The sequence below is a fragment of the Dreissena polymorpha genome, chromosome 10 (assembly GCF_020536995.1).
Source record: "Dreissena polymorpha isolate Duluth1 chromosome 10, UMN_Dpol_1.0, whole genome shotgun sequence".
Lineage (NCBI taxonomy): Eukaryota > Metazoa > Mollusca > Bivalvia > Myida > Dreissenidae > Dreissena > Dreissena polymorpha.
Window position 1 is genome coordinate 39,248,524 of NC_068364.1, and position 24,459 is coordinate 39,272,982.

The window sequence follows — 24,459 nt, forward strand, 5'->3', positions numbered from 1 at the left end:
CTGCTATTTGCTATTTGCACTCACCATGCATATTCACACAAGAGGGCCCAGATGGCCCTGAATCTCACACCTATTGTAGAAGACTTGAACTTCTGATATGGATTTAGACCCCACTTGTCCCAGAGTCAGACATAGCCTTGATTTTGTCAATATAAACATTCTGACCAATCTTGATCAAGACAGAGTAATAAATGTTGCCTCTAGAATGGTAATATTGGTCTTCTAAGATTTGATTTGGTGACCTAATTTTTGGAAGCACATGAACCTTTTTCAAACTCAGCCTAGATATTTTCTTGATAATCATTCTGATCAAGATTTATTAAGATTGAGTCATGAATGTTGCCCTTAGAGATTTTTCTAAAATTGAACATGTGGATTGTTTTTTACACATATGACCCACATTTAACATTGACTAGATAGTGTCAAGATAAACATTCTTTTCATCAAGTTTGAGTTATCCTAGTAACAATCTTTGAGTTTACGTAGTGACCTACTTTTGGACACACATGACTCATATTGATAATCGGCCTTGAAATTGTCAAGATTAGCATTCTGACCAAGTTTAATTGAGATTGAGTCATATATTTAGCCAAAAGAGTGCTCACAAGATTTTTCCAAGACTTTACCTAGTTATTCAGCATACGTAACCTTATCATGTAAAATTGTGATATGTAAATACATATGGCACAATTATTTGAATATTTAATAGACTGTTAGCCAATGGGGTATTTGAAGGATTGTAGTGTTATGAAAACCCATTTTCCATTATTTTGTTGTTTACTAAACTTAAAGACCGTGATTCAACAAATACTACAATTGATTTAAAATGATCATATGATACCATGAGACATTTCAGACTTGTTTATAGAATAAATAAATAAAATGAATAAACAGAAGGTCGCCGTGGTGTAATGGATATGGTGTCCGCCTAGCGACCGGGAGGTCACGGGTACAATCCCCACCGTGGGAGCGTTCTTTACATCTCCCCCAAAGACACCAAGTACTGGTTCTAGGCCCAAGAAACGGACTCGAGAGCTTTTATATAAGCCTAAGGCTTTCGATGCAATCGAGCTTAAATAAAAATGTTTAAACTAAACTATAGAATAAACAGTCTGGTGTCAGGTGATGGTAATAAACAATTACATCTGACAGTAGTAAAGAATTACAGTTCATTGGTAATTAAAACTATCCATTTAAGAGCTGTGGAAACATTACCAAACCAACAATATACATCACTCATTTGATCAATTTTTATATGCAATTTAGCTTGATTTGATAAATGCAAAAATGCTTACCTCTGTTTTTTTCATGTGTATTTTATTAAACACGTTTGATAATATGTGTAGTTCAAACAGCTCTAGCAGTAAGTTAGTAATGAGAAAGCACAACTGTTAAATGGATATACAAGTCATATAATCATATTGTAAATTTGCTACTTAAAAATAAAAAATAGTGTCTCCTATACACAAACAACTAAGCACTGCTTTGCAATAGTCTGCTGACTGTTAATGTGAAATTCAAATACTGATTTTAATATTCCATGCGATTCCTAGAAAACAATAAGGTAAATGTGAGCTTTAATATAACTTAATTTCGTAAAACTTAGTGAAAGGTAAAGGATAAATAACATGTTTAAAATACTTCATTACACGTATAATTGTCATAAACAAAAATTGAATATAAAAACAATGATGAAAGAAATCCGTACAAAACATGAATTGTTACTATATGATACTAAATATTTCTTTGAACAGAACTCATCTTTACAGTTAATGAATACAATGAAAAAGCAAAACTCTCCTAAATTGCATCCTACAATTCATTTTACTTTGCATAACAATTATTGTAGAGACTATATGATATATGAATCGGGCGTTGACCGTTCATACATATGGGAATTTAGACATAAAATTACATAAGAATGCCACATATGGATACGTCTCAAAAAAAATTGCCACGCGACATATATTTTCGCGATGCTATTTATGGCCTTGAACAAATCAAAAACACTCTGACATATGCTAAATTACATGTAAATACATACCTCAGGAAAAGTTATATCAATGACATCATAATTGTGTAGCGAATCGCACTAAATATTCTCGCATTATTTGTTTTTCTTCGCAACCGTTCCAGAATTAAGTCATTAATCAATTATCTCCCCTGAATGCTCTTCTTCAGTGGGTATAAGCCGAAGACTGGTTCACTCCATATAGTGACAGTCTTTACCAAACACAATTTAGGTGAACATAACCCGTCTTTAATATATTGCCGAATCTCAGATTTCTGTCGAATTTATTTGCTTTGATCTTTTCGATATCTTATTTTTATTATTATCCTGACAAATCACAAACGCTTGTTAAAAAATTATTTGTTTTAAACATTATAGTTGGCATCTCTATTCTTCCAGTATTCTCGCGGTATTTCAATAACGACACCCTACTGTTTATTTGTCAGAATATGTGACGCATTTTCCATTCGCTCTCAGAAAGCATTTATACATAGATGGTGACGTCACTTCGTTATTGTCAGTAAGACCGGTGTGTACACAATGTCTCAGAAAGAAGTTTTACGTGTGATCATGAGCAATATTCTGGTAAGTTGTCGTTGTTATCCACCAGGAACACATTTATTCACAAAATTTAAAGATATTCCGATCTAACTTTTTAGTCTTTTAGCTTTTACTTTTAACGTATTTACACCTCGTCTGCTCGCACTTTACCGATATCCCGAAAGGTTACATATCACTATAATTAGTTTAGGCCTAAAACCACAAAATCCGATACCGTTGGATTTTCGTACCACAATCTTACGTAAAAAAATCTTCCAGATTCGAAATCAACAAAAAACAAGACATTTATAAATTGTCTACATTAATGCCATTATTGACCAAATTTTAAGATATTTGTTGGTTTTCCGTTTTTAGAAGCTGTTCTGCGAAGGCAAGAGCTGGGCATCATACAAGCCATTCTATCCAGCAAAACTGACAGTTTTGGTTTACAGAAATCAACAAAAGAGGGATTCATGAACAATCAAATTTCCAAGCTATACACACAGTTATTATCTGTGGTGACTTTTATTGGTTCTGTTTGTTTACTTGGATGGAACATGTGTGAACTTTTATAGAACAGAGCTCCAGATAAGGGTCGTATTTTCGTAATTACGAATTATTTTCAAGTCCGTTACGTATTTATTTTAATTATACCATTAAGAATTACAAAATCAAGTTACGAATATTATTTTTACATCGGTTCGTATCGATTTTTATTGAGTTCTTTTCGCGTATTAAAGATCTTCGCGATGCTTATATAGAATGGTTATCAGGTTTGTTTAACAAAGCGCATTTTCTCCAATAAAAGCGGCGTAGACAGTCTATCTGTCAAAAACAATGGCGGCGCCCAGAGAGCGTCCTGAAAAACTGCAAAGCGTCCAAAAACACGCTTTTAACATATAATACGCAAAGTGAGCCGAAGGTAAATGTTTGGAAAGACATAATAGAAAAGATCTTATACGATGTTGTATGTTCAGTTGCCGACACAGTCGGAAAAGCTAAACAAAAACGGGACACGACGGGTCCAAACTTTAACACAAAAAAAACATTGAACGAGTGGAAGGGACAAGTCCCGTGGCTAATTGTTGAAAAGATTGAAGGGGAGACCCGTTTTAAATGTGAAATATGTAAAAATTCATCTAAGGCATACAATCTAAACACAGTTTGGCCATATGAAGGTATTGGAAAAATAAAATTGTATAATACTGAAAAGACACTGTTGAACTCGTATAAATAAAGTTGCTAGTATGTTTATTTTGATTTTTTTGCATGAAAATAACCATTATTATTTATTTTTAGGTCATTAAGAAAAAATAAGAATTATTTTCCAAAACTTAGTAGTAACGTTTAGAATAAAATTTCAGAGTTAAGAATTCTTTTTGAAAATCTGGTAGTAATTTAAGAATTTCACAAAACCTTATCTGGAGCTCTGATAGAACTTTGAAAAGTCTATATATGTCTATCTATAAACAAAAATCAGCTATTGTATAATAAGATCAGATGTGCAAACAATGTCAAAGGGTTGTTAAATTAACAATTTGAAGGCAATTATGCTGAAAAAATATGAAAGTTCCCATGCAAATTTTGTCTGTATATCGACAAGTGTCTGCCGATAATTGTCAAACTAGTAATACAAAACTTACCACAAGTATGTAAAAGCACTAAGTACCTGTGATCATTTTTAGTAAGATAGTGTAATTCTAAACAGTAGCAAATAGCTTGTTTAGTAAATGCATAATGCAAATAATATCATTTCCGTTCTATTGTGTAATTAATAAATTGGTTGTTACTTGTTAATCCATGATAAATGTTTTATGGCTAGTACAAAACCAGCAATGTTAATTTTGTAAAAGGTAATACAATAACACCACTTTGTAATTCCATACACGTAAATATTCTTGAAATGTAGGTTGATGACAGTGTTTTAGTTTTACTCATTTTGTAACTATTATTTTATGTGCAAATAAATGATGTGAAGTGTTTTGTATCTCCACACAATACCACATACCTTTTTATATATGTTCTGTGTTATGTGTTATTTGAATGTTTAAATAAAAAAATATGGATGATATAACATGATGCATTCTAATATTTGCATTCAAATTGTAACTATAGAGTTAAGTGTATGCAGTTTAGACTGTGATTTTAGAATTGCTACAAAATGGCTAGTTTTTTAGTGGCGACAAAATTTAAACTATTTAACAATAGTTTGCGAAAGAAAATTAAAAACTTGCAAGATACCTGTATTTACTAAATATTTTAATTGCGAATCAAGTATGTTGTTATGCTGTTACACATAATTATACAGTTATAATAAATAAGAAGACAATTAGTGGTGTTAACGTTTCCCAACAGTAGAAATCATTCTTCTGATGAAGTCAGTGATATACAGACGAAAGCTCCAGGTATGGCTTTCAATACGTAGTGTGTGTTATTTGACAGTCTAAAACTTATTGGATTAAAAAAAAATCCTGTCAAATTTGTCAATCAAAATTGATTTGACACATCACATGATTTTGATTATGTTAAATCAGTGTACTGTATGCTAAATGCAACTGCTTTAGCAAGCTGTCAAATTGAATTGAGACATTTGATGAAGCAAACTGTTTCCTGGGTAGGACCAGTATTTAGTGTCTATATGACGTACCATGACGTCGAAAGTCTACAAGACCTACTAAGTAGAACGAGAAATGTACTTCGACGTACAATTTTCACCGACCCTTGAGTGTTAGCCAATCAGAAGACACCTTACGTCTGTTGCTTTTAGAGATTTTTGATATTGAACATTTTTATTATTATTATTATTATTTATACTGAATTATGTAACTATCGACCGCTTTCTCATAGATATTGTGCGTATTTATTAAACATTATTATTATTATAATTTATACCAAATTATGCGACTATCGACCGCAAACTCATAGATATTGTGCGTATTTATTGACCTGGCGTGGCGGAATTAACCTATGACTTATGCAAGTTATGGTTATCACAAAATACGACCAACGGGGAGTTCATAATACATTATTTATCCCATTAATGCTTGGTAACTGGTTACCGTTGGGAATTTCCTACACAGTAATGCGCTGGACGGTCGTGATACTCCGCCCCGCATGATCATTTCATACACACAATATGCTGAATAATTTTAATTTTTAAAAAGGTAACAATTGAATCTTCTTCAAATTTGTATATAATCTATTTCAATGCATTAAATACTTGAAACTTCTATGTGTTGTTTTTTTGCCATTCTGATATTTTTATTCATTTTGTCCTCAACTAAAAAGAGATTTTAAACATTTATTATGAATAAATCTGAACGAAAAGAGGCTCAAGAGATTAGTGTTTTGATTGGCTGTTCAGAAAATGTGTACGTAGAAGTACAAACATGTATGTCAAAGTACAAATTGTACTTTGACGTACAAAGATATTCTTCGAAGTGTATTTTATATTCATGTCGACGTACAATTATTGTACTTCGACGTACATTTCTCTTTTTAACGTGTAGGTCTTCTTGACTTTCAACCAAAATGGTACCCCATAGTATGTCTTTAGGGTTATCTAAAGAATGCTTCCACTTTAAGGATCAATACAGAGACCTCCCAGTGACTAAGCCAGTTAGCAGACACCCCATCCACTATACCACAGACACCGAACCAGCTATAAATTCTTGTGGCTAGAAAAAAAAAGATGCTAGATCTTTAAGCTTGGAACATGTAACTCGTTTCAAGATTGATTATTTGGGATGCATAACTTAATTATTTCAACAATTATCATATTTTGAACACAATCATATATCCATATATTTATTAAAAATACATGGTTATAAAAAAAACTTAAAAAGCTTTTGCCCTTAAATTAGGTAGCACCTATAATCATATAACACCGTATTAATACATCGGACAAATTATTGAATAGACAATCACATTTGACTTAACTTCATTTAACAATTATTTATAATAATGACGAAAATCTATACATTTTAACCGAAGTAATAACACAAGCAACACCAGTATTCGTTATTTAGTATTACGTACGGTATTTCCACAGGTAAATAGATTAGATAGCACTAAAATTAAATCAAACATGAATACACAAAGATCTGACATACCATCAAAATTAACAATCAATTAAGTTTATATCGTTTTAACTTATTTGATTTTAAGACACAAAAATAATACATATCACAATTATTTCCATGCACTGTCCAGTTTTTCATAACAATATGAATTTTTGTAGTTTATTGCTTTGAATTATGTTTTCCATCCTTTTAAAACAATTCATTTGTAAATTGATATTGGTAGCGAGATATATTTCGTCAAAAAAAATTGACGTCATTTCACTATAAGCAGTGAACATTATCGATCATTTTCACTGTTAATTTTCACTTTTTGAAACAGTGAAATTATCCGTTTTAATTCACTGGTATTTCTCTATAAAACACCGGAAAGCACAAAAAGTCTGGGTATCTTTGGAATAACTATAAGGAATATTATGCTTTATACATACTTATTTTAAAGTCAATAGTTTATTTAAATATGCGTATTGCAGATATAATGTTTTTAAATGATAGACTTAATACTTGCACCAGAAATAATTGACTCAACAATAATGCCCTTCCTTTGCCAAGTGATGCCTTGGCTTATTTTCCTACTGTTAAATAGTTGTTATTGGTGTTAAATAATTCACTAATAGTAATCATGCCAGAATGCTCTGACTATGTCAGTGAGTACATGTATTTACTGAGAGAATGTAATTGATGTGTTTGCCATGGGGTTTCAGCAAATAATCAGTAATTCCTACTGGTACATGTTTCATTGTAAGAAAAATATTACTGTGTTAAGTAAAAAAGATAGCTGGTGGGAATAAGATTAAACTACATATATGTCTTTATGAACATAATGATTATGTAGAGAATTTACCACATTGATTCCAATCTCTTTTACAGTAAAAAAAAGTGTGCAGTGAGTCCGTCAAGTGATAAGATATTTGTCACCAATTATGACCAGAACAATGTCCTAACCCTGGCCAGAGATGGAACAGTTCTCCACAACTTTACTGACCTAGACATGAATGACAACATTTAAGTCATGCATGTACATGTCATTTGCAAGGTGTAAGTCAAGATTAAAACAATACACTGAAATGACAATTCAAATGATAAATAATCATAAGAGCAATACAATAAATACAATACAATTACTGACTCTGGTGATATCATGCTTTCAAGGTTTGGGGCAACAATAAATCATCCAGAGAAGGCGCTGTCAGTTGCTATAACACGTTGTCAACCAGTATAAGGCGAAATCAGTCTTTATAACACATTGTCAACCAGTATAAGCCGCTGTCAGTCGCGATAACACGTCGTCAACCAGTATAAGACGCTGTCAGTCGCTATAACAAGTTGTCAACCAGTATAAGTCGCTGTCATTCGCTATAACACGTTGTCAACCAGTATAAGGCGCTGACAGTCGCTATAAAACGTTGTCAACCAGTATAAGGCGCTGTCAGTCGCTATAACACGTTGTCAACCAGAATAAGGCGCTGTCAGTCGCTGTAACACGTTGTCAACCAGTAAAGGCGCTGTCAGTCGTTATAACACGTTGTCAACCAGTATAAGGCGCTGTCAGTCGCTATGACACGTTGTCAACCAGTATAAGGCGCTGTCAGCCGCTGTAACACGTTGTCAACCAGTATAAGGCGTTGTCAGTCGCTATAACACGTTGTCAACCAGTATAAGGCGCTGTCAGTTGCTATAACACGTTGTCAACCAGTATAAGGCGCTATTAGTCTTTATAACACGTTGTCAACCAGTAAAAGCCGCTGTCAGTTTTTATAACACGTTGTCATCCAGTATAAGGCGCTGTCAGTCGCTATAACAAGTTGTCAACCAGTATAAGGCGCTGTCAGTCGCTATTACACGTTGTCAACCAGTATAAGGCGTTGTCAGTCGCTATAACACGTTGTCAACCAGTATAAGGCGCTGTCAGTCGCTATAACACGTTGTCAACCAGTATAAGGCGCTGTCATTCGCTATAACACGGTGTCAACCAGTATAAGGCGCTGTCAGTCCCTATAACACGTTGTCAATCAGTATAAGGCGCTGTCAGTCGCTATAGCACGTTGTCAACCAGTATAAGGCGCTGTCAGTCGCTATAACACGTTGTCAACCAGTATAAGGCGCTATCAGTCTTTATAACACGTTGTCAACCAGTATAAGGCGCTGTCAGTCCATATAACACGTTGTCAACCAGTATAAGGCGCTGTCAGTCGCTATAACAAGTTGTCAACCAGTATAAGGCGCTGTCAGTCGCTATAACACGTTGTCAACCAGTATAAGGCGCTGTTTGTCGCTTTAACACGTTGTCAACCAGTATAAGTCGCTGTCAGTCGCTATAACACGTTGTCAACCAGTATAAGGCGCTGTCAGTCGTTATAACACGTTGTCAACCAGTATAAGGCGCTGTCAGCCGCTATAACACGTAGTCAACCAGTATAAGGCATTGTCAGTCATGCTGTCAGTCGTTATAACACGTTGTCAACCAGTATAAGGCGCTGTCAGCCGCTATAACACGTAGTCAACCAGTATAAGGCGTTGTCAGTCGCTATAACACGTTGTCAACCAGTATAAGGCGCTGTCAGTCGCTATAACACGTTGTTAACCAGTATAAGGCGATGTCAGTTTTTTTTATAACACGTTGTCAACCAGTATAAGGCGCTGTCAGTTGCTATAACACGTTGTCAACCAGTATAAGGCGCTATCAGTCTTTATAACACGTTGTCAACCAGTATAAGCCGCTGTCAGTTTTTATAACACGGTGTCAACCAGTGTAAGGCGCTGTCAGTCGCTATAACAAGTTGTCAACCAGTATAAGGCGCTTTCAGTCGCTATAACACGTTGTCAACCAGTATAAGGCGTTGTCAGTCGCTATAACACGTTGTCAACCAGTATAAGGCGCTGTCAGTCGCTTTAACACGTTGTCAACCAGTATAAGGCGCTGTCAGTCGCTATAACACGGTGTCAACCAGTATAAGGCGCTGTCAGTCCCTATAACACGTTGTCAACCAGTATAAGGCGCTGTCAGTCGCTATAGCACGTTGTCAACCAGTATAAGGCGCTGTCAGTCGCTATAACACGTTGTCAACCAGTATAAGGCGCTGTCAGTACCCATAACACGTTGTCAACCAGTATAAGGCGCTGTCAGTCGCTATAACACGTTGTCAACCAGTATAAGGCGCTGACAGTCGCTATAACACGTTGTCAACCAGTATAAGGCGCTGTCAGTCTTTATAACATGTTGTCAACCAGTATAAGGCGCTGTCAGTCGCTATAACACGTTGTTAACCAGTATAAGGCGCTGTCAGTCTTTATAACACGTTGTCAACCAGTAAAAGGCGCTGTCAGTCGCTATAACACGTTTTCAACCAGTATAAGGCGCTGTCAGTCGCTATAACACGTTGTCAACCAGTATAAGGCGCTGTCAGTCGCTATAACAAGTTGTCAACCAGTATAAGGCGCTGTCAGTCGCTATAACACGTTGTCAACCAGTATAAGGCGCTGTCAGTCGCTATAACACGTTGTCAACCAGTATAAGGCGCTGTCAGTCGCTATAACACGTTATCAACCAGTATAAGGCGCTGTCAGTCTTTATAACACGTTGTCAACTAGTATAAGGCGCTGTCAGTCTTTATAACACGTTTGAAAGGAACCAGTGACTAAGAACTAGAACTTGCGTGTTTTGCGCTGTTTTGATTTTGAGGGAAAATTAGTATGTGCCAAGATTTTTTGTAACTGGTGAAATCGCTCGCTTCCCATGCTTCCAGAGAACACTGCTTACAGATATCAGCTTAAAACCTTTACCGCTACGATACGCATGTTGATACATTTGTAGTCCCATTAAATATCAAACTCAACCCTTAACCACATAGATACGTTTTGTTACGCATTTGTAGTCCCTTAAAGGGATCTTTTCACGCTTTGGTAAATTGACAAAATTGAAAAAAGTTGTTTCAGATTCGCAAATTTTCGTTTTAGTTATGATATTTGTGAGGAAACAGTAATACTGAACATTTACCATGGTCTAATATAGCCATTATATGCATCTTTTGACGATTTTAAAACCTAAAAATTATAAAGCGTTGCAACGCGAAACGATTTGGAGAGTTCTGTTTTTGTCGTTAAATTTTGTGAAACTACGAAGATTGCTTATATAAGGTATAAAATACTTCATGTATATGTACTCGGCGGAATAGCTCAGTAGGCTAAAGCGTTTTTACTTCAGGACTCTGGCAGGACTCCAGGGGTCACTGGTTCGAAACCTGGTCCGGGCAATGTTCTTTTCCTTTTTTTAATTTTATTCTTGATTTTTTTCCTGGAGCTTTTACGATCCAATGTTTACATTTATCGATATAAAGCATTTAATGAATAAGTTAAAAAATGCCAAAATCTGTGAAAAGGCCCCTTTAAAGGCTTCAACTGGTTTTCTACTGGTTGCATATAATCATTTTCACTTTGCTTTTGAGTATGAGAAGGTCAACGAAGCACATTGGTTTGCTTTTTAGACTGTCTTGTGTCTTTTTTGCCCTGGTTTTCAATAGGGCATTTATTGCAACTGTAACTTAAAGTGTGTTCGCAAGTTTAGAAAAATCCAGACCTCGTGAATTTATATATTAGTTGGTTTGAAATCTTCAGGGAAATAATAGTGTTCATATTTTCATAAATAACATATTTCTGTGGTACATGATATTTGTCAGAAGGCCTTTCATAAAGCAGGAACAAAATAATAGTTTTTCTAATAACAATCATAACCATATCACGACAAAAATCTTTAGAAATGGTGTACTGTTATAATGTTGATTCTTTATAAATCGGCCATTTCTAAAAATTACATATTCGATACAAACAACAATAAAGTCATTTAGCAGTAACTCTTTAACAAAAGCTCATGGTTATGTTTTAATGACGTTATAAACATAAATACAGTGTCCAACCAATACAGTTGATAAATTTAAACAGTCTATCTCAACAAACACATTCACTTTCTGACATTTAATTGCCACTTCAAACGTCGTTGCACATATGGGCCTCCTTCTGGGAAAATTGTGCTTAATGCATGTTCATAGTGTTGCCCCAGATTAGCCTGTACAGTCTGCATAGGCAGAGACAACAATTCTCGATTTTATGGAATTTAACGCTTAAATGCAGAAATGTCTAACTGAACATTCTGTTTAGGCAGAGAGTGTCGTCCCTGATAAGCCTGTGCAGACACTACAGGTTAATCAGGAAAGAAACTCTTAAGACACATGCATTTAGCCCAATTCTCCCAGAACAAGACTTAAATATAAACACCTGCTATAACTGCTACAACCGTTTGAAAACAGAACATCTAAAATATTAGTTATTGAAAACATAGCATGGATAAGTTTATGATTTCTTCTATGAAAAGTAACGCAAAGAGAAGAAAATAAAGTTATAAATACAATAGTTCTTCAAATGATAATTTTATATTGATGATTAAATTAATCTAAATTCTAAGTGTTTCAAAATTATGTTGCCGGCGCAGCCTCTGTTGAATTTGTTTTAGTTGCAATAATTGGTTCTGAAGTTTGGGGTGCTAAAACTGGGTTCGCTGAGAGTGATGTCCCTTGAACTGAGCTGAATTGTGCCCCTTTTGTTGCCTGGAGTTGTGGCCCCTGACTTGATGAAATGGTGGGAATCATAGGCCCTGAAACACCAAACAGAAAATAAGTACCAGAGAGTTCAACTGAACCAGAATCCTGATTTTTATTGCCAGCATTTTGTAATGTTCTCACTTTTGAATTCTTCAAATTTCTGCCCAGCATCATTTTGATGCAAATGGTATCTACAAGCTCATTCCAAAATAAATTTGATTTCATACAAATTGTGTTTTTGAATGGGGTTAACATAAGTTTATGCAAAACAACATTTATAGGCTATTGCACTTTTAAAAATGCGGAAACAAAATTATAATTTACATGAGAGCCTCTGAGTGGGAAACCCGGGTTTAATGCATGTGCTTAAAGTGTAGTCCAAGATTAGCCTAAGCAGTCTGCACACGCTTATCAGGGACAACACTTCCTTCCTTTATTTGCTCACCGGAGGACAAAATGCTCATGGTGACATTTTGTGAGCGCCTTTTATTTGCTCACCGGAGGACAACATGCTCATGGTGAGATTTTGTGAGGGCCTTTGGTCCGTTGTGCAGCCATTACTACACAATGTTGACAATATTGACAATCAAATGACAGAGGTTTCAAAGATTACATACCCATCAGGGCTGGCCCTGCCATGGAAAATTTTGGTAACGTTGAAGGAACAGCCGAGAGGCCCATTGCTGGCATTGATGAGGATGCTCCTGACAAGGTTACACCCGGCAACGACCCAGACATTCCGGGTAAATTCATTCCGGACATGCTCAGTGGCATGGTGAAAGCTGGTAACTGCCCCATTCCCGCTGGAATACACAAGTTTTATTAAATTTAACTTCATTAAAGCTGAAAATGATTTTTAAAGAGCCAACACATCACCAGATTGAAAGTTGTTTGAGATATTGTCAAGATAAACATACTGACCAAGTTTCATCAAGATGTTATTTGATGCAGCATCGCTGAATTGAAGTACTAGTATAATGTGGTACATTCATGGACAATTCAGACATGCCTAGTACTGTTAATTCATTTATTTTTGTTAAAATGAAATTTTGTGGATTCACAAAATCTGGCATTTTTGTTTGACCTTACATTAGTGGATTTTTGTTAATGTCTTATAAGAATTTGGACTTTATTTGAACATTTGATTTCCATGGTTGAGGCACATGAAAATAATCATCAGAAATCAGTGTCTGATAAATACTGGTATGAATAACATAAATGAGCCTTGCTCAGGGAAAACAGGGTTTAATGCATGTGTGCTTAAAATGTTGTCCTATATAAGCAGGGTTGTCATTATGATTGTAAACAAAGGATTATTTTGGAGTAGTAACCGATTCGGCCGGGGGTCAAGGGGGTCGCCTAGGCCCCTTTGTAGGTCCAGGGCAAGGCCCTTGTAGGGGGGTCAGGGGGGCAAACCCCCCAACCGAAAACGAATTCTAGACATTTTAGGGACAAAAAACTGCTATTCTCAGAGCATAGCAAGAGCTGTCTCCATCGGAAGACATATGCCCCCAAAAAACGCTTTTTCGAAACCTAAAAGCAGATTTTGAAACCTAAACGCGGACCCTAAGTTCAAGGTCAAGGGGGGCAAATTTGTGTGCGTAATGAAAGGCCTTTTTCATATACACATGCATACCAATTATGAAAGTTACATGTACATCTGAAGCGACATAGAAGTTAGGAGTATTTTTCGAGCGGAAACGCAATTTTCTTGGTAACGTTGAAGGAACGCCCGAGACAACGTGTTATAGCGACTGACAGCGCCTTATACTGGTTGACAACGTGTTATAGCGACTGACAGCGCCTTATACTGGTTGACAACGTGTTATAGCGACTGACAGCGCCTTATACTGGTTGACAACGTGTTATAGCGACTGACAGCGCCTTATACTGGTTGACAACGTTTAATAGCGACTGACAACGCCTTATACTGGTTGAAAACGTGTTATAGCGACTGACAGCGCCTTTTACGGGTTGACAACGTGTTATAGCGACTGACAACGCCTTATACTGGTTGACAACGTGTTAAAGCGACTGACAACGCCTTGTACTGGTTGACAACGTGTTATAGCGACTGACAGCGCCTTATACTGGTTGACAACGTGTTATAGCGACTGACAACGCCTTGTACTGGTTGACAACGTGTTATAGCGACTGACAGCGCCTTATACTGGTTGACAACGTGTTATAAAGACTGGCAGCGCTTTATACTGGTTTACAACGTGTTATAGCGACTGACAGCGCCTTATACTGGTTGACAACGTGTTATAGCGACTGACAACGCCTTATACTGGTTGACAACGTGTTATAGCGATTGACAGCGCCTTATACTGGTTGACAACGTGTTATAAAGACTGACAGCGCCTTATACTGGTTGGCAATGTGTTATAGCGACTGACAGCGCCTTATACTGGTTGACAACTTGTTATAGCGACTGACAGCGCCGAATAATGACTGACAACATTTTATAGCTACTGACAATGTCTAATTACGGCTGTCCACGTACTAGTATTATAGCGACTGACAATGCCTTATAATGACTGACCACGTTTTATAGCGACTGACAACGCATAATAATGGCAACCTTTTTCCCACAACTCCATTATTATAAAAAGGCAAGCTGTTTATGGTTACATTTAACTTTTATTTAAACTTAAAGTGTGACCCTTACATTTGAGGTTTGGAGATGGACGATACACGCGAAGCGCCGTTTTCTGATGGTGGTCATTTAAAGGGACCGTCAACCGCGATTGACGAAAAAAGAAAAGTTCTAAAATACCGTATTTTTTCAATTAAAACCGTATTTTTTTACAATTATTAGTTTATATAGATTAAAATATCACGACTGGCATGTAACGAGAATCCTCTGCGAATGCCTTATTAAATAACTAAGGACAGAATAATTGAATTGTTTTTAAGAAAGATTAGCGTATTATTTCGACACTCAACATGGTTATACTGAAAATATGAAAATTAATACACACATCAGTGTATTAATATTACAGACACTCACTTGTTGTTATCAATATTGCCTTGAGCTAAGCGAAAAGACTTTTCAAACACAAAAGTGCGAACGAACTTACACTATTATTTAAGGGCAAACTGTATCCGATAATTAATTCCAAAATCTTGATCCGAGAAACTAAATGACTGATGGACTGAGTGAGTGACTGTGTGATTGAGTGACTGACTGAGTGAGTGACTGACTGTAAGTGAGGGAGTGAGTGATTGAGTGAGTGACTGACTGAGTGACTAAATGAGTGATTAGTATGCGTCTATTTAAAATGTATTCTTTTCTTTTAAGGCATTATTCCCGCGAATATATCTATTCATACGACACACGAACACCATGTTAGTGTTCATGTGTCGTATGAATAGATATCGTTGCGGGAAATTAAAATGGAATTAAATATGCAAAACAATAATAAAAACGAACATTTTGGTATCTACAGACATCTATTTTACCATACCTGGCGCTGAAATTTCGGCAATTGCCACAAGGAACACTGATTTTTAATTGATTAAGTTTATTTTACGAAATAGTGTACGAAATTTTCGTTGATTTTGAGTAGTAATGTTACTTTAAAAGGTTGCTGCATTCTTATCGAACGGCACCATTTAACATCAATAATTCTTTAACGATTCAATATATCGGAAAAGTAGCACCGGAATCGGGTTCAGGTAGACAAAATCACATCGATTGGACTATCTGATTGTTTTATTTCACTGGATTTTAAGGTATACTGGATTTTGAGCTTCTGTTAAAAGTGTGCTGCATTCTTATCGAATTTTACCATTTAAACTCAATAATTCTTTTTCGGATCAAGATATCGGAAAATTAACAACGGATTCGGATTCAGCGAGTCAAATTCATATAGATTTCACTATCTTATTGTTTGATTTCGATGGAGCGAACGAAAGAGCGAGCGAGCGTATTTCAATTGTGCACGTAAATGGGACGTTCTATGAAAAGGGTGCTTAATGCAAAATATGTTTTGATTATTAACTTTTTTCTTTTTTTTTTTCTTTTTTTCCCAAACTTTTAAACAACACTATAAACTGTTTATGTTTTATTAAAAAACAACAAAAAAAATTTTTTTGGATTATAAAATACATATGTATTTTTTCATTATTGATTTAAAAAAAATGGATAACGTTTGAACGGCTTTAGATATTTTAAAAATTCCAACGAATTCGTGATCAGCGTGGTCATAGGCATATAGATTTAAACATCTGTTTGTTTAATTATAAAGTTTTTTTGTTTTTTTACTTTCAAACAAGGTTATGGTTCAAATGTTACGGACATAACATTCCGCATATATCGCTTCAATATCATGTTCTTAATTCTATCAAACAGTTTTGCATTATAAAAAACGTAAACACTATAGTAAAGAAACTAAATTACTCGCGTTATGTCAAAAATGAGTCTGGAATTGAACCCGGATCGCCTTGGTGAGAAGCGTGTATACCAACCACTGCGCTGAAAGGACATGCACATGCGTAGCCCTTTTTTGCCATAGCGAGGCTCATTTTGTCTTTCAAATGAATTGTGCTGATGCAGTACTTACTGGTAAGCATTTCGTGACAGCTGAGATATAGATATAATAAGGTCGCATGAAAGGAAAACATGGCTTAATGCATGAGCGGTTTGCACAGAATAATCTCGGACGACGCTTTACGCACATGCATAAAGCCCGGTTTTCCCCATTATGCGACTCATATCTAATGCAGGTGTTTCGAGTTTCAAATAACTCGGAAAGCGAAATAGGTTTGCCGATTGGTTTCCATGGGTGAATCTTGGCCCGATGTTCTACAACGCGGTCGTTAGTTACGAATCTCTGACGACATTATCAGTGTGTTCTTTAAAACAGCAACCGGCACTGATTGCTATTAACATCGTTGATTATACACTGATTTGATACACAGGACAAAATGCTCGTTACACTCTGGGAAAATGAGAAAACCCACGTCGGGTCCAGCGGCATAACAGTGACCAGCCATGCAGCCTCAAACTGTATGCGGAGCTCAGTCTTAATAGTAACCAGTCAGGCAGCCTCAATCTGTATATATAATTTGGGGCTGCTTGGCTGGTCAAGATTATATCGGATGTCATTCCTACGCAGTAATCGCTTAGTTCCCGATTCCCTACAGGGCTCTCGTAATGGAACGGCCAACGTGTAAGGCATTTTTCCTGTCATGCCTTTACATCAGAGTGTGCAAGACTAGTACTAGTATCAGGTAAAAGATGAATGTCTTATTCCAAACGTTGTAATAACAAATGTGTGTCGTGCAACTTTGAAGAAAATTGCCATAATGCTAGAGCCCTCGTGGTTTCGGCAGTGACATTTCGACAAAAACACAATACTTCAATAAACGCGCCCCAAACGTTATCTTTCAACGAAGCCCCCAATGAAAGCACAAATGTTGCAGAACTAGCATACAGTAAAAAAAGACTCAAAACGAAAGGGACGATCGCGAAATGGCTTTTCGTACAAGAGAAAGAGACCTCTTGATAAATAGGCACTACTTTTCACAATCACCACGTGCTGAAGGAGATATATGTACATGTATGTATATATGTCTGTGTGTTTTACCAAAATTTACATACTAAACGCACCATACGCGCATGCCCAGACACTAAGGCGTACGTTGCATGCCAATGGTGCAACTAGTACTCGCATTTTACTGCATATTGCATTTAACATACATTTATGCATTTTATGCACATTATGTCTCCTTTCAGTTACCAATAATTAAACAGGCAACACAAACTCATGTTGGAACTACTTTCCATAATTGCTTGCCTTTGGCTTAAAGTTTCACTTTCATTTCTAATTTCAATTTCATTCGGATCTCTGCCGGGTACCAAACAAAACACAGGCAATCCAATCCCGTGTTTTCACCTAGAAAAGCAGCCAATGGCAGCAACTGTTACAAGAGCCTGTAGGCGTTTGCATGAAAATTGCCGACTTTCATCATTTGTGGAAAAAGATGTGATGTTTGAAGAAATTAAAGACGTGATACGGATAATCGACATTCATTTGTGCCGGTAAACGCCTTTCTCCCATCTTCTTCAATTGATGGCATACTATAGTTCATCGCTGAAGGGTACCAATTATTGCCAACTATTGTAACTCAAACGGATGCACTAATACACGCGCTAGTTCTTCTTGAATGCTTTGGGTCAGTAGCTGCCTGTGAGTTGAATTATTTGCAACTAAAACAAACATTGCAAATCGTTTATTTATTTAAAGCGATATTATGGGAATCTAACAGTTTATAGGTGTCTATCGCAATCGTTGCTTATTTTTCGTGTTTTCACTTCAAATACACTTATATTTGTTAATGCAGCATCACCATACTAAAACAACAGCATACTAAAATAGAGAAAAATAATGCATTGGAATATCAATCATACGTTCGTCCCACGTTTCTCACCACGGCCAATCAACTGATGAAGGCAAGCGCAAGCCACTCGTATTCTAATGGAGTCCTCACAACAAACATGTCTTTCCAATATCAGGAGCACACAGGAAATCATTTTAAACTAACTAACAACTGAGCACCTGCCGAGGCCGAAGGCCGAAGACGGTTATTCGCGAAGCGAATATTCTGTGTCACCAGGTGGCCATTTTAGAGGGACCGTAGGTCCCGAGAGTTTAAGATTCTCAAATCCGCACTATCAAAGGCAAACCAGATCAATGTATTCAATAATTCCAGATCCGGGCCTGTGTCAAGCATGAATTTAGTAATCCGTATCTGGAAAACCTTTGTATAGTGTTCACCCCTTAACCAATAGGCACCAGCACAAACTCTTCTATTGAGAAAGAGTGCTGTATCAGAAGAAGAAAGGGTTTCCCGCACTCGCATTCAGTGTGAAAGAGTAATTTCATGGTTGCAGTTTCAGTTTATTTGCACAATCAGCAAATACATGCTGTATGTCACACATACTAAGCAAACATAAAAAACACGATCATAGTGTTCGAAAAAATTATTAGCACAAACTCCCCTCGTAGTCGTACCCGCTGTAGCATTCGCTATTTCGACGGCGGGAACCAGGCTCTGCGAGGTGGGAACCAGACTGGACGAGTTTCTTTTAACTGGTTCCCCGTTGAATATAACCGTTGACTATAATTAGCCTGTACCGATCCCTATATAGAGAGTAACGATAGATAAGGGGAGGTAACCAATCTAGAGTTTCTTGTGGATAGTAAATTCTACTGTGGCTACGGCGCGTTTTCCCGGGGTTTCTCGTGAAAAGAGAGTATTCAACAACAACAAGCATGGCGCCTATCATGACTATTTACGATTGCACAATGAATTTATCGCAAATTAGCAGTCAGACTAGCGTTGTATCAATGTATAACGCACACCAACTTGTAAAATTAACATTTCGGGGCATACTTCTGCAAGGAATACTCGGTACGGTAGCACAAAAATGTGAAAATTTCAAAAATTTGAGCCCAGGAAATGAGGATATTCGCACGTCTTTTTTTCAAATTCAAAAGTTGACGAAAGCCCAGTAATTTCTCTCATCCGCCGCCCTGATCAATGGTGAGTGGGACAATCACCTTTACTACATATAGCCCATCGCCTTCGACATGCAGCTAGTCCAGAGATACTGCATCGACGTTAAGGCTAACTCCTCAGTCAGTTCTTTTAAAAGTATTGACACGTTTTGTAGTCTATAAAACAAAAACAAAGCTTAAATGGTGGTTCTAACACATATATTATTTTGGGCATGTATTGGAAATCATGTTTACTAGTGATTTTAATTCTAAATGTTGTCTTGATAAAATGATATGATTTCATACATGCCATGCTCTAGGAAAACAGGGCTTAATGCATGTGTGTAAAGTGTCGTCCCAGATTAGCCTGTCCAGTCCACACAGACTTATCAGGAACGACTCTTTCCACCTAAACTGGATTTTTGTCAAGAAGGGTCTTTCTTTAAACAAAATATACAATAAACGCTGAAAGTATCTCCCTGATCAGCCTGTGGGGACTGCTCAGGCTTATCTGGAACAACACTTTAAACACATGCATAAAATCCCCTTTTCACAAAGCAAAGCCATAATGTATCTTACTTTCATCCGCAGTATCAATCATACCAATTGGGATGATCAAGGGTGAAAAAATTATCTTGTATCCCATGGAAACATATTTCATGTTGCAAGCCTCTCTTACTTCAAGGTTTAAAGTGGTGACCTCAAAATCAAAAGGTGCCTCCCTTACCTCCCAGATTCCAAAAAAACATTTTTGATGATTGTGGGTCACAGTCTTCTCTAGGTATCATGTGAAAACCAATTTAATGAAAAACTCCTCTGTAACCAGTTGACCTCTGACTAAGTGGTATAGATCTTTCTTTCATCCAATTAACTAGTATCGTGTTTTATAAGTTGCATGCAAAGGATAACGCCTGTAGACTACCATGCAGGTAAATGTAAATGTGTTTATGACGTTTATTCATCGCTTTCCTTAATTGGTAATGAATGACGTCTGTTAAGTGATGTGCACAGAATCTCTGCACAGATTGTGTTTATGGAGGGGTGCAATTATGGACCAGAGCCGCCAAAGAAAAATATATCAAAGGCTCTTGGAGTCTGTTTATATGGACTAAGGACCAACCATCCAAGTGACCGACATACTGATATTATCTTTCTCTTTTTCAAAGAAAATATTTGCCAATACGTTAATAGATATAAGCAATAGATGTGACCAAAATTTTGCATGCTAGTGTTTTGAAATTTTACAGGATTCTTCATTTCAGCCCGAGAATGAAATGTAAATTATTGTTTGGAACATGAAAACGAATTAAATTCTTGAAAATGTGTATATGGCTACTCTTTAAATGTTGCAATGATAACATGTTTATACAGTATTTGTAAGTGCTTAACCTTTTTTATCAAGTGTCATATGTAATTTAAATTGTTAAATTAATAATATTTAAAGTATTCTTCGAGTTATGTAAGTTAAAGATGATAAGTATTTGGGAAAACTGTTATCATGAGAACCTGAATAAATGTGATTGATAAATGCAATTTACTTGAAAGATTTTTATGTGCAGAGATTTTTATTAATTATTTAGCTCAAGTAAATTGTCCATACTGTTGACATCAAAATGTTCAATAAACACAGTTTCATTATTATTTAGCGAAGTGCAAATTCAGCGAGTTACATAAAAAATTAGTCAAACGTCATTCAGTAACATGTCGAAAATGATCAACCAATATAGTAATGAAAGTGGCAGAATTTTATACGCGGGTGGCGTTTAATTTTAAAGATTGTCTTCATTTAATCATCTGTTACCGATAATAAGAGCATATAATTTTTTAACGTAGCAATAGACAGGTAAATCCGATTCCACAAATTGCACAATGACGATTGTGATTGAACGCCGAGTATCAAATTATTAATGTACCTGAATTTCAGCCATCTCTGTTAATCCTAGTTAAAACCTTAGCACCATGCACCAGATTTTTTTATTATCTGTTAAACATTAATCTTCAATGTGCAATTTACACAATTCTTGCCAACTAGTTGTTTATGTTTAGCATTTGGTTCGGCAAAATGGCCGATTTGGCTTCTACTGTTGCTAAGAGAATGTTTTATTTTTCGAACTCAATGAAAATTACTTTTAATTGAAGATATATAATAAATACTGATACTAAAACTTAAATAATGCTTAATTGATATAAAATTTGTGTTATATAAAAAAACAACATTGTATTCTACTCCGACAGGTTAGAGAATAATCCTATACATAGTTGCTAAATATAGTTTAGAATTGCAACCAGTCAAAATGCGCACCTGTTTTTCCTAATTGAAACTGAAAGTAGACAAAATCATGGCATCAACATGGTATTCAAAGGTCGTTAAGTTATTTACACTAAGTGACAAAACAGCTTGTTCAACTTTCCTTGGGAATATCTGCTGCTGGAGCAATGATTGCCATGGGGATGTATGGATATCAGAAATGTTTGTAATATTGTAGATTCATCAAATGTATGCTAAAAATACACAAATTAATGTCTCATTTTACATTTGAAACATTATTGTTTATTATTGAAGTTAAATTATTCATTTTTATTTATCAATAAAAAATGTTCGTTTTTGTGAGATTTGTAAAGATTATATCACCTGGCACTGTGTATTATATTATAAATTCGGATACATACAGTATATAATACTTTTTAAAGGTATGATTCAGATCTTCACACTTTGAAAATGAAATCCAATAATTTTGGAAAAGAAAACCTCATATTATAATTATGTTCAAAAAATGCTAATCCATTTCATCTACCGATGCGAGCTATATCCTTATGTCACGGTACTGAACTTAAGCCGGGTTGGCGGAAAGATGTGTGGCGGCCTGGTTAGGTCAGTCGGGAGAGCATTTGCCCTGTAAGTGAGGTGTCCCGGGTTCGAGTCCCGGACCGGCTGCACACTTTTCACCACTTAGCGACACTGATAATAACATTTGATACAGAATGTGGTATTCAAAGGATTTTTAATGTACAAGTTATGTATCTACATATTAATGGGTCTTTCCAAAATTTAGCCCATTCCTTTTTTAGTCAGTTACAAAGTAGAAATAATTGTGTAAATATATCCCATAGTTTATACCCCCTGTTAAGAAGTAAAAGGGGGGTATATTGGAATCTACCCCCCTGTTAAATGTGCAAGTTATGTATCTACATATTAATAGGTCTTTCCAAAATTTAGCCCATTCCTTTTTTAGTCAGTTACAAAGTAGAAATAATTGTGTAAATATATCCCATAGTTTATTCCCCCTGTTAAGAAGTGAAAGGGGGGTATATTGGAATCTACCCCCCTGTTTAGAAGTTAAAGGGGGTATATTGGAATCTATATTGATGTCCGTCCATCTCTCTGTATCATGTCTGTATTATCCTTACACACACAGTTTGTCAACAGTCGTTCTACACTTCAACGCACAGCATTCAAACATGCAAGCATTGTTTCTTATGACATGAAGTTGTGTGTGTGTGCTATTTTTGTGTGCCATTTTTATCACACAACATTGAATATTATAAAAGTTATGCTTTCATCAACTTAGAATTTCTATTATGTCCTGATTATGAACATTGCAGATTATTATACCCCCTGTAACAAAGGTAAGAAGTGTTTACTGGAATCACTTTGTCCGAAGGGGTTTTCCTTTACTTGGCAATGTACAACATTAAAATTTTTAGGCATCCTGTCTTATTTATGTTTTAAGTTGTGCATGTGCAATTTATTTGTGCAAACATCCTATTTTAAAAATTTAAAAAGTAATTCCCCTTTTCCAACTTAGACCTTCTATAACTGGTGTTTTTTTCATTCAAAATCAGGTCCAGTATTTGGCCCCATTCCCAATGGAAAAAAGTATAATTTTTTCCCACTAAGTCTATATAAGATCAACCTTAGTAAATATACAAATGTAATACTAAAACACTTTTATTCTCAATGTTGAACCATTTTTTAGCAAACCAACAACAACACTTATTTCCCAATTTTAGTGGAGACGCCATGAATTTTCCCAATCCAAAGGGACCCGGACCCATTTCCAAAACGCGGAACAAAAAACTGCTAAATAATGCAACATGTTTCTAAATGCACAATTGCAGGTATTTTTTGTAACTATTGTTACAAATTCTAGTTAGTAGTTGGAAAACTAAGCATCACTGCTTAACTTCTGCATGGCCCTGATACTTCACTTACTTGCCAAGGGGAAGTCTTAGCAACAACCCCAGTGTGTCTGACACCTTTAAAGTTGTAGATGACCATGTCACCAGCTCAAGTACAAGACAATTGCAAGTGTCCCTTTTTTCAATACTTGAAATTAAGGCTTATTTCCATGCCTAAAGTAATATAGGCTTAATGGTTATGGGGATTTGAAATTCAAAGACACTGTTGTTGAAGAACCTAATTGTTCAAAAATAGCAACAATAGAAACTCCCTCTTATACACGTATATCTTGAACAATTGGGCTAGAGTGGCCACTTTTTATGATGGGAACCCACTTCAACCCAGACAATTCTTTTGTTGTTTTCAATGTAAACAGTGAAGGCTCGGCTTTCTCACTGGATTGGGGGCTGGGCTCTCAGGGCAAGCCTCCGCCTGGCCACATAAGGATAGGTCATAAATGAGCCGCGTTCTGAGAAAACTGGGCATACTGAATGTGCGTAAAGTGTCATCCCAGATTAGACTGTGCAGTCCGCACAGGCTAATCAGG

At 36.1% G+C, this 24,459-nt stretch overlaps 3 protein-coding genes across 10 annotated transcripts in view; 2 read left to right on the plus strand and 1 right to left on the minus strand.

The window, feature by feature from the left end:
- The window catches only part of LOC127847680 (uncharacterized), a 391,129-nt gene that overhangs the window by 362,539 nt on the left and 4,131 nt on the right, over nt 1-24,459 (plus strand). The gene's annotated exons all lie outside the window — the stretch shown is intronic.
- LOC127847683 (uncharacterized) overlaps nt 1-24,459 on the plus strand; it is a 70,842-nt gene that overhangs the window by 42,655 nt on the left and 3,728 nt on the right. The window lies entirely within an intron of this gene.
- Nucleotides 1-24,459, minus strand: part of LOC127847672 (E3 ubiquitin-protein ligase TRIM33-like) — a 414,404-nt gene that overhangs the window by 28,437 nt on the left and 361,508 nt on the right. The window lies entirely within an intron of this gene.